This window comes from Bombyx mandarina, chromosome 01 (genome assembly GCF_030267445.1).
Source record: "Bombyx mandarina strain Sakado chromosome 01, ASM3026744v2".
In the NCBI taxonomy this organism is placed as follows: Eukaryota; Metazoa; Arthropoda; class Insecta; order Lepidoptera; family Bombycidae; genus Bombyx; species Bombyx mandarina.
The window spans coordinates 3,031,514-3,043,231 of record NC_143208.1 but is presented as its reverse complement, the minus strand read 5'-3'; the positions used below and the strand labels follow the sequence as shown (position 1 = coordinate 3,043,231).

General features: G+C 35.6%; 1 protein-coding gene across 2 annotated transcripts in view; it reads left to right on the top strand.

Moving 5' to 3' along the window:
- Window positions 1-4,178: 4,178 nt before the first annotated feature.
- The window catches only part of Sdhaf3 (Succinate dehydrogenase assembly factor 3), a 52,576-nt gene continuing 45,036 nt past the window's right edge, over window positions 4,179-11,718 (top strand). The window contains exons 1-2 of one of the 2 annotated variants that reach the window (XM_089727498.1): window positions 4,179-4,336; window positions 4,579-4,669. The gene's annotated coding sequence lies outside the window, so the exon portion shown is untranslated. The remainder of the gene's footprint in view (window positions 4,337-4,578; window positions 4,670-11,718) is intronic. The other variant, XM_089727497.1, reaches the window with a different exon arrangement.

The following is an 11,718-nucleotide window of genomic DNA, read 5'->3' as shown; positions in this document are numbered from 1 at the left end:
TGATGTGTTTTTTTTTTTTTTTTAAGAGGTTTTATGACCTGGTAACTAAGACCTTTAAGTCATGTCTTATTTTACTTTATTTTCTTAATTTTATGAAAAATGATAATATGGAGTGAAATGAAATGAAGATGATTAATTTGAGACATTAATCAACTGGGATGAAATTTAATGAAATGAGATGATATGGGATGAAATATAATCGCAGTAAAATGGTGGTCATTTACTGAGATTTTTTCAGTGGACTTTTTGGAGGAACCCGAGAAGTTACGTCCAGCAGCTTTGTTTCATTTTCCCACATTTGTGCACTTTCACAGATATTAAACGGTTAATAAACCACCATTATTACACATTTAAACCTGAAGAAACACTAAATAGACAAAATAAAACAAATCACACAACTTCACTCCTCGCGTTCCCGCCAAAAAGTCTGTGTTTTATTTTAATGAAGTAGTAAACAGATTATGCGAGTACATATCGACGCTTGAAAGGCAAACGTGACTAAGCGACAGTAACTGCTTTGTAGTACGTAAATGATAGGCAATAACCATATTCGATGCGCAAAAAATATATATTTCTAAATCTATTAAAATAATTTCAATCCTACAGCTAGATTCGTTAAAATATTTTTTTTTCAGGTATTTCAACTTTAAATTAGTCTACTGTAAAGTTCATGCATTATCGCTTAGTCATGTTTGCCTTTCAAGCGTCGATATAGTTAATGTCGCCAAGAGAATGTCTCTGCTAGTGGCACGGCGTCTTGCGAGCCAACGCGGATAAGTACCACAACCCTGTCTGCGTTCGACTTAGAGCAGGGGCTCCCAAACTTATTTTGTCTACTGCCCACTTTGAGAATAAATTATTATTTAGCGCCCCCATTTTATCACCTACTTAAACGATATCTAAGAGTCCTCCTAGATAGAATTACAAAGCGCCTCCTAAGCTTCTACACAGAGCCCCCATAAATTTTTTTCAGATCTCTTACCTTTAGTTCAGCAGCGTCCACAAGGGGCCGTTATCGCCCACTTTGGGAAAGGCTGACTTAGAGGGATCCACAGCCGATATAATAGAAAAACTTAAAGCTCGTGCTTCAAGATTGATAGCGGCATTCACGTTGTAATGTCTATGGTCTTCGAAATCCTGCCATTATAATTGGAACGATTATCTGCTTTGCCGCGGCAATATGCAAGTATTGCAGACCCGTGTTGGTTCGCTCTTATCACTCATAATTGTCGCGTGTAATTTGCACTCAGGGACCCTTTTTCACTTATACACCTCACATACGGTCACAAATTGAAAAGTTAAGTTAATAAATACATCTAAAGAATTTGAACATTCGAAATTTTAAGATTTCCACACAAATAAAAAAAAATACTAAGTTTTTGAAATTAGTTATATCGAAGTCGTCGTGGCCCAAAAGATAAGACGTCCGGTGCATTCGTATCTAGCGATGCACCGGTGTTCGAATCCCGCAGGCGAGTACCAATTTTTCTAACGAAAAACGTACTTAACAAATGTTCACGATTGACTTCCACGGTGAAGAAATAACATCGTGTAATAAAAACCAAACCCGCAAAATTATAATTTACGTAGTTACTGGTGGTAGGACCTCTTGTGAGTCCGCACGGGTAGTACCACCGCCCTGCCTATTTCTGCCGTAAAGCAGTAATGCGTTTCGCTTTGAAGGGTAGGGCAACCGTTGTAACTATACTGAGACCTTAGTACTTATATCTCAAGGTGGATGGCGCATTTGTGTTGTACGTGTCTATGGGCTTCGGTAACCACTTAACACCACGTGGGCTGAGCTCGTCCAACCATCTAAGCAATGAAAAAAAAGACAGGACTATATATTGTATCAGTTAATATACGGGTTTTTTACCGTACGTAATTTTTTTTTATTTTTTTTTATTGCCCGTGTTGGCAGACGAGCATACGGCCCATCTGATGGTGAATGGTTACCGTCACTCATAGACGTTAGCAGGGCCGGGGCAGAGCCAAGCCGCTGCATACCATTAAGTAGGTACTCTCTCTACAAGCCTTCTGCTACGTACCTATTGTATGTTCTTGTTTAAAGATTTAGATAACAGTTAATACAATGCAATTACGATCGACCTCTTTATCTGTAGGTGGGCTGCAGAATTTCCTTAGTGATGTCCATGGAGTCCAGTAAACTTTTAATACCAGGCTATTTCTGAACTGAGGATTCTTAAAAACTGTTGTAATAAAACTTACTCAACCCCAATGAAAGTAATGTCAATCGAAAACTCCTCAATAAAATTGTAATTCGGATTCGACCTTCAGTAAATGAATTCGACTTACATTGGAATATTTTCAGTTCGTCTCTTAAGACCGAACTTTGATGAGTTATCAATCGGTCGATTGTTTTGGGTTGTCATTATATTAAACTGTAGGCAACAAAAAATACATTTCGTGACTTTTATTAATACATACCTACTTGCATATGTAGAGGAAGATGATTTTTGGATGAATGCAAATATTTTTTTAAATCCCTTGTCTAAAATAAAAATAATAATTAAATATAACAAAAAATGCAATGAGTATGGACTACGAGTAGAAGGCGAAAAAATAAATACCCACTATTTTGATAATATCTTGTATTTAGTGGTTGTCTGGAACCAATATGGCTTTGATCGATAAGACTGATTATTGTTTTGTCGGTAATTTACTACTATGATGTTCAACAAAATTTTTCACTACTCTACTCTTATTGTCAGATTCAGACTCTACTCTTATTGCTCTGAGGAATTGTTCGAGATGATACCGGCATCTCGTTTTTACCATCGCACCGCCCGCCACCGGAGTAGAGTTCATCCATACTACCTGGAGCCACTGCGGTCATCCACAGTGCGTTTCCAGAGGTCTTTTTTGCCACGTACCATCCGTCTATGGAATGAGCTCCCCTCCACGGTGTTTCCCGAGAGCTATGACATGTCCTTCTTCAAACGAGGCTTGTGGAGAGTATTAAGCGGTAGGCAGCGGCTTGGCTCTGCCCCTGGCATTGCTGAAGTCCATGGGCGAAGGTAACCACTCACCATCAGGTGGGCCGTATGCTCGTCTGCCTACAAGGGCAATAAAAAAAAAAAAAAATTACATAAGAATCATACCCAAAATGGGATAGTATTTTGCGTATCTAACAAAAGAATGTCTTTATGGCGCTTAGCTTGACTTGTTTGTATACTTGCCACCAATGGTGTCTTGAAGATATTTGGCCCTATTTCGAATAAAATTATTAAGCTGCACGTCTCACTTGGCGCTTGCTAAGCTTGGTTTCGTATGGTTGAATTTTATTATTTACGTTATAGTATTTTTTTTAGTACAAAGTACCTATTCTACATGCTAAACTGTGGTAATGCACTATGAGGCACGAAGTCTAAAAATAAATAATTCTATTAATTTATTAACAGTAGAACTTAGCTGAAATCGTAATTTTAATAAATGAGTCGTCTGTTATCAAAGGTGGCAATCTGTGCATTTGGACAAAAAAAATGTTATTGATATGTCAATACAGATTTATTTGAATATAATCGTCTCCTTCAAAGAATACGGTTCAAAACCTGCATTAAATAAAGGTTAATACTTAACCTGTTATTTATCTAAGATGTCGTTCAGAAGAGTTTTGTGACTGCCAATGGAATACAAAGTCAATAATTGGTTTTTCTGATTTACCAATAATTGTCCAAAAGTCACATTGCCGGCTTTGATAATAGTCGACTCAAATATGATATTGTATATTTCATACATTCTTATTTTTATAATTATACCTACATACAAAAATACAATTGTCCTCTTCGAAGTAATTGAGAGTAGGTTCGAACCCAAATGCATGGCGCGGTGCGCCACGTCACCTTGCGTATCAGAGGCTTCCAAAAAAGCGGGAATTTCAAATGAAGTCCGTAATTTAAATGTTTTAAAAATGATTTAAAAACAGGAGGGAGTATGTAGTGTAAAATTCTTATTTATAAATAATAAATATTGCACTGTTCACATGTTGTTTATCGAAAATTTGGATGTTTAACCTAGCTTTTGCAAGACGTTTAATTAAATATTATTCTAGAAATCTCCATAGGCTTCCAGACAGACGCATCTTCTGTATGGTCCAGATTCTGCACATGCCCGAGAGTATTGATCGCATATTAAACAATTACCTACCGGCTAGGGCGCGGGCGGGCTTCCGAACGACCCATTCGCATCCACCATGTAGTCCAGAACGCACGTCGAGTTTCTTATCTTTTATTTTTCATTTCTTTTTGTTTATCCTTTTTTCATATATTTTCTTCAAAGAATTTAAGTTAACAGCATCACAACCAGAGAGTCTAAGGTGAGAATTCAATTTATCTCCTAATAAATATTTTGTTGTTGATTATTTGCTTTTGTAATTTTATTTTATTTAGCTATCTATTGTGAGCCATGCGAGAAGTCTGCGCGATTCGAATTTGAACCTGAAATTCTGAGTGACGCAGATGCGAAAAAAATCCATTGCTGCTTTATTATTATTATTATTATTGATTTTTATTTAGGTTGTTCCGTCTTAATATGCATCTCATTTATCAATTTGCGCAGGTCTTCAACATCACTACCGGCAGCTTTAGTGGCATTTCATCTAGCAAGTTGCGACCGGGAGCAATAAGCACCACCGGCCAGCTTTCGGCACGTAAGTACTTAGTAATCCTTAGTATGTTGCATCTAAAGGTAGCGTCATGTCTATTAATTAAAAACAAAGACAGTTTTCCGAAAACAATGTTAAAGAATCCTGTAAATGTTAAATAACAGTAGAGTGTTGCTGTATATATTATTGAGTGATCAAAACCAATGATGCTACCTTTAAGCACTTTTTCTGATGTACCTACTCGGAATAGGTGGATTTTACTGTATTCTTCAAAAGTAAGTAATCGCTGAAGATATTGATTTAACTTTGACCGACACGATAAGATCACAAAGAGCACCAGAACACCAGAAGAAAAATCATCTAAGTAAACTAAAATGGTGATTCTGTGAAACCGAAATAATAATAATATTAGCAAGAAAAACAAATATGGGTAGCGAAAAATCATTCAAGTTCAGTTTTCATAATAAAAAAGTATTTTGTCGACCATTTTGAACCAGTAGCCATTTTGTCAAGTGAATAATACGTGGCAGCCATTTTATCGAATGAAAAATTCATGGCAGCCATCTTGTGGTACGATGTAAGTTGCAGCAGCCATTTTGAATTTGATTACGTGAAACGCGCGCATGTGACGAGTACTCAAACTCAGACATCGTTTAAATAGAATCGATGAAACGATGCGCGCATCTTATTTCTTACTAAATCATACTACGCAACTATATTGGCATATTTAAATGAAGAGAATGTACACCAAATATGAATAAAGGGACCGCTCACAAAAATGCCATTGTACATGGCGATTTAATATACCTACAGCCATCGTCGCAATTTTAATATCACCATTTAAGCATTATATTGATACTCTAAAAAATCTTTAATGGTGCTGCTGTGTCAGCCATCTTGGCATACTAACAAAGAGTTGCTACGTCGCTTAGGCGCATGCGTGGCTGCCATTTTGTCGTTCGAAGGCTCTGTCATTTTTCTTTAACGGTAACAACGATCTATCATCTTATTTAATGGCGGAGACTTGAATCTATTATGCATTTATTGAAAGTAACCATGGCTTATTGGGTAAAACCAACTATAGACAGAAAAGTTCAAAGCCTACAGGAATCATTACAAATTGTATGGATGATATGCCAAGATTAAGTTCAATTCTCAAATACATTGGATGTCTTTGAAATCGAAATGGTTGTATTTAGTTATCAAATTGATTTTTCTCTTTTTTTGCAATTTTATCATTCGTCGAAGCTGAACTTTTATAACATAATATTGTATTTGGCACACCTACTTATCAAAAATATCCAATGTTTTTAGATAGTATTCGATAGATATTACAGCAACATTACATTACGTGATAGTACAAAAACATAGTCGGCGTATAGTTGGAAATGTTGAAACAGCTTACGTAACAAGAACTATTTGCCCGGTGATGGGCCAATATTAGCCAACTTGGCGATAATCGGCGGCGTCATCAGTACGCCTATGGAACAATACTTCAGAAGAAACTATACGTGTTTTTTTAATAATATTTGTAACAATAACCAATTAGGTATATTTCATTATGTGTAAGTATGTTAGTAAATAAGTCTTAAATAAAAAGTGATACATGAGTGTTTTATTTAGTACCTACTCCTAAATTTTTTTTCACTTTTGTGGACGTCATCATTAAAAGGCGACTACGATTACTTTTATTTATTTTTTAGTTTCATAACCATGATTTTGAATTTTAGTGGCTGGTTAAACTATAGCCCGACGTATTTTATATCATTTACAATCGTCCTATTTATGAATTTTAAATAGGAAATTCGCAAATTCGCTATCCATGGCTTAGGGATGAGCGACCATCCCTGAAATAGCTCTTTAAAGGTAAGAACAAAATGCGTATTCACAATGGACCCCTCTACTTGATGCTTATAATCCCGTGCTGACATCCGTGGAAGGTGGGAAATGACTGCAACCGGCTTTGTAAATTACATGGGTGTTCCATCGCTATTCCCTAATGGGAGTTTTTAAAATAAGACTTAAGGGTCATTAAGATGTCATTCTTGATGCCTGTCGTGGTGAGGAAATTCCTAATTCTGGTGCCTCTGCTAACTTATGACTTGGGTCATAAGAACCACCATTAACGGAAATTTATTTTTCTATATTTATTTTTTAAAATGTGAAGTGGTTCCGGTACAAATTTTATTCGATTTTACAGATGTTTCTATTGTCTTTCCTAAATATTATAATATAATAAGTATATACGATCGGTATTCCTATATGGTGTTTACAGGCATTCCTATAGTAAAATTACAGGTTACTGGAAATTACAAAATCAGCAAATATGATGATTGATTAAGGCATTTTTATATATGAAATACGGTATTGATGCGAATCATATAAAATGAAGACGCTAGGGAAGCTTGCCTCGTGTTTTGCTTATAGCATCAATAAAAGAGGATCTATTACTAATAAAGACTTATTATTTCTATTTAATAAAGGCCCCACATAAACGATTCCCTAAGAGTTTAACATTAGAAAATACTAAATATGTATATATATACCTAGTCCAGCCATAAGTTCTGTTACAAACGAAAATGAATTTTTTTAATGAAGTAATGAATATTATAAAAATTTACACCTACATATTTATTAGCCTCAGCAAAAAAAATGGGCTCAGCAAAAAAATATATATTACAAATGGGCACCTTTGGTTTTTGTACAGGCCTTTCATCTGTTGAGCCACGAATCAATGGATTTACGCACAGTTTCCAAAAGAAATTTCGCTACTGCTTGCTCTACAGCTTTTTTAAGAGACTGAATGTCGCGGTGTCGCTTAGAGCTGGCCATGTCCTCTAAAATTGACCATAATTTGAATTCTAAAGGGTTCAGGTCTGGGCTAAACGAGGGCCAGTCTTTAGCTCTTATAAAGTCCAGAACGTTGGTTTCAAGCCAGGCTTGGGGAGTTCATGCCTTGTGACCAGGTGCAGAGTCCTGCTGGAAATACCATATATAACGGTATATTTTTAATAAGTGTATTGTTGAGAGTTTTCACAACATTATCCAAGACTGTATCTTGATACAATTTAGCTGAGGTTTCCACTGCTTTTTCACAAAAATGTAGGTTTGTGACTCCTTGATAAGACACGCCCCACCCAACCATCACTGACGTAGGATGATGACCACGTTGTACCTATCCGACCACTTGAGCAGCTTCTTTAGAACTGCGAGCGTACACTTTATCATTTTGCTTATTGTACTCATCATTCATTTTTCAATCGTGAATATTTTTTTCTCAATCTTCATTTTGTTCGATAATATTTTTTGCTTCCTAATGGGATTTCGACGAATTCTGGCTTTAACAGCATTAACAGTCTTTGTACTTCTAACAGCACGCGGCCGCCCCGATCTTTTTTGGTCTTCGACAGACGAAGTGTTGTTGTATCTGTTGATAGTACGATATGCGAACATACGGCTCATACCAAGTTTTTGAAGTGTCTGGAATTTGACCGACGGCTCCATACCCACTTTGTGCAAGGCGATCACTGCAATCCTATTTTCTTTAACACCCCATTCCATATTGTAATTTGATAATGAACACGAAAAAATATGTGAAATAGCGCAAAGTCGAAGGACGTTTTTAAAATAATATACGTGTCTAAATTCAAAATAATTAAAAAGTTCAAAAAAAGAATAGTTTTTATGTAACAGTATTTATGGCCAGACTATTGTAGTTAGAATATGCCAATTTTTTAAACATCATTAGGTACACATTTTATATAATAAATAAATAGTTAATGGTACTCAATCGTACAACAAAATGGCGGCTGCTTCGGTTAGCGTATGGTCCAGCCCGCTTTGTCCGAAGTGCGCAGTATGCCTCACACCCAAAGTGTGATATATAAGATGATCACTTCTTTCACATATGTAAATTTTACTAGAAGATTATTTATCCATCTTCGAACTTATTAAGATGCTGTTCTATCTCGTTTTATGTTATAGGCAGACGTTACTCTGCCTAAAGGAAAAAATACCTAGAATCTGATCCTAGCGCCACCTACTCAGTCTTATTCTATTTAAAAATAAAACAGGGACTCAATTAAACAAACAAAAAATAGAATTACGGTTAACAGTTTAAGAGGATTTCAGTTACAAACACACGCGCGGAATAATTATATTTCTAGAGATGTATCCGTGAAGGCACTAAATTGCGCAAGCGTAGACGTATTGATTGATTGGCATCGGAACAGGAGTAGACAAGTCATACACATTTTTAATCCTGAAACATGTAGAGATTACAGTGTAATTACAATGTTGACAACAAGCAAATAAATAAAACAAAACTTAGTGATGATTATTTACTTTATTGCATACACCAAGGATAAATCATTTTAACAAAGATAACCATTACATAATTATTTAAATTGATATCAAGTCATCGTTTTGTTTGAAAACGTTATTACGTTTAATAAAAATCGTTTAATAAAAACGTCATCAAATTGCGATTTAAATTCTATAACTATGAAATAAGGAAGTAAGCTTATCTATTATTATTAATTTTTAATACCAACATAATGGATCTCACAGCTATTTTGCAATACAATCAAAACTTCGAATACCGTCTCAATTTACATTGTATATTCCATGGGCAGTTTCCCGGCAGTCACATCAGAGTAGAAGGATCGTGGGAGATGTAAAGAAACTGCCTCTGTTTCTGAAACAGTTCTTTTATGGTGAAATATTGTCAACATTACGTCTCATTGCTTCTTCTTCTGATCCTTATCTCAAATTACATGTAGTTGCAACGACATGTGCTCTTATCATGCTGGACAGGGATTTAGCACGAGTTTTACGAATTAATGCTTAATGCCTCGTTGGGTTATATCTACATTTATATATCCATAGCAGCGTGCCATAGGGAAAGATTTTTATGTTTCTTTTACATAATCTGTTTCCGCTTCTATGATTTGCATTTTGGTATTTAAAAAAATCAACTTTATCTGTGATATCGAATAGTGATCGATTGGGATAGATGTGCCTTGCAAAACACAAAAAAACTAATCTATTCCACAATAATCTGATAGAATGATGATAGTCGAATATATCTTCCCTCTGTTTCTCTATAGGTATAGTGCAACAGCTAAAACATTGGTGTACTAAAGATATTTTATACAGAAATAACGACCTTTTGCCGAGTTTGGTATTATTTTCTTTCTTGGGAGAATTTTCAAAGATTGAATATGTTCCATTTAAGTATTTTTCCTGGTCCGCGTTCGTGTACTGTATCTACATTTAAAAAAAATCGTTATTATACATACATACCACATAAATATGAATCTTATTATTTGCAATTCCGGTTTGCGCATGATCAGCGCCGGTACGACTGCGCAGAACTTAGTGCCACACCTTATGCTTTGTTTCTGGTTGAGCCGTTGAATTCGTCCACCCGCCTTGGCCGAGCTATCGTTCCATCACAAAAAGTGCCAGAAAGTGCTTTGTCTTCAGTAAGTCTCATGCACTCGTGCTTATATTCATAGTAAGTGTATTATTTTACTGGTATTAGGACCTCTTGTGAGTCCGCGCGGGTGGGTACCACCACAATGCCTATTTCTGCCGTGAAGCAGTAATGCGTTTCAGTTTGAAGGGTGGGGCAGCCGTTGTAACTATAGTTGAGACCTTAGAACTTATATCTCAAGGTGGGTGGTGCATTTACGTTATAGATGTCTATGGGTTCCACCATTAACACCAGGTGGGCTGTGAGCTCGTCCACCCATCTAAGCAATAAAAAAAAAATCAGCTGCACGTAACGATTTTTTTAATTGGAAATTTAGCTTTCACAGTTTTATTTTCATAGGATTGGACACCTTATTTATCTATTCCGTGGATTGGACAGTGGCCAATTTTCCTAAATTTTCGGTTTTGTTTGCGCAAGTACGAAGCTGTATTGGGCGCCTGCAGAGGATGCGTGGTATCTAAAACTACAACCTTTGGAGCAACGAAGCTACGTTTTATAATTATTCGTCGCGCTGATCTAGCCGTCAATATATCTATTTACATATTCGGGGTACGGCTTTGACTCCAAGTCTCGTTGTAGTTACCAATAACACAAGAAAAAAGAAAATCCCTCAGCGCAGCCATGCGCATGCTCCACATCGCATCAGCGAGTATTTGGAGTCACTCATTCTACGTTCAATTATCTGAATGCCCTGTTTAGTGATTTGAATTATGTTATTAGTTAACCTTGAAGAGAAAGAGATGGTAAGCTTTTGCATTAGCATTAATTTGTTCGTATTCTATCAAGTATTTGATTCATGCAAAGACAATGCAAGCTAATTTCCATGTTTTTTTTAATTTATTTATTTAAATAAGTACTGCCACATCACAAACATCTAACATTGAAAATAAATTTAAACTATTTAATTTATGGCCTGATGCATGTGACAACAATGGCGTACATAGCATTGGCAATTCATCGGCTTGAAAATGGAATACAATAATAATAATAATAATAAAAAAAAAAACTACTATTTGTTGAAATATTAATAAAAATGTCTAAAAATGTCATGTCATATCGAAAAGAAGAAAAGAAGAAATGTTAATAGAATGTCAAGCAACAACAAGTCAGCTATAGAACAACAAATGATCATGTTGTAAAATTATAAATGGCTGTTTATCAATAGCAGTTGAAAATGGCAAACTTCATTGGCGCACCAACTAGCGTCAAAGCTATGTATACAAAGAGTTTGATGCCTTTCACTCTCGGTTTTAACTCTTCGGTTCTTGAAGAATGTTTTTCATTTTTGTTATATTCAAGTAATGTTGTTTCAGCTATTCTTGTCACTTATTTAAATAAAAATGAAAACTCTTCGTGAAGTTCTCGAAATATCTAGAAGTTCTCAATTGTGATACTTATAGAAGGGTTACAAATCAAGTCACATGAGTATTTTATTTAATATTGTCTTAATTATTAATATTACACTAAAACAGTCGATAAATCCGCGTGACAAAAATAGCTTCATTCCTCTTTACGCATGCGTAGGACCACTGAAATGGAAGGCAATAACAAAAATGCGCACAAGTTGCACCGTTCAGTATTGATTTAGTTCCGGAAA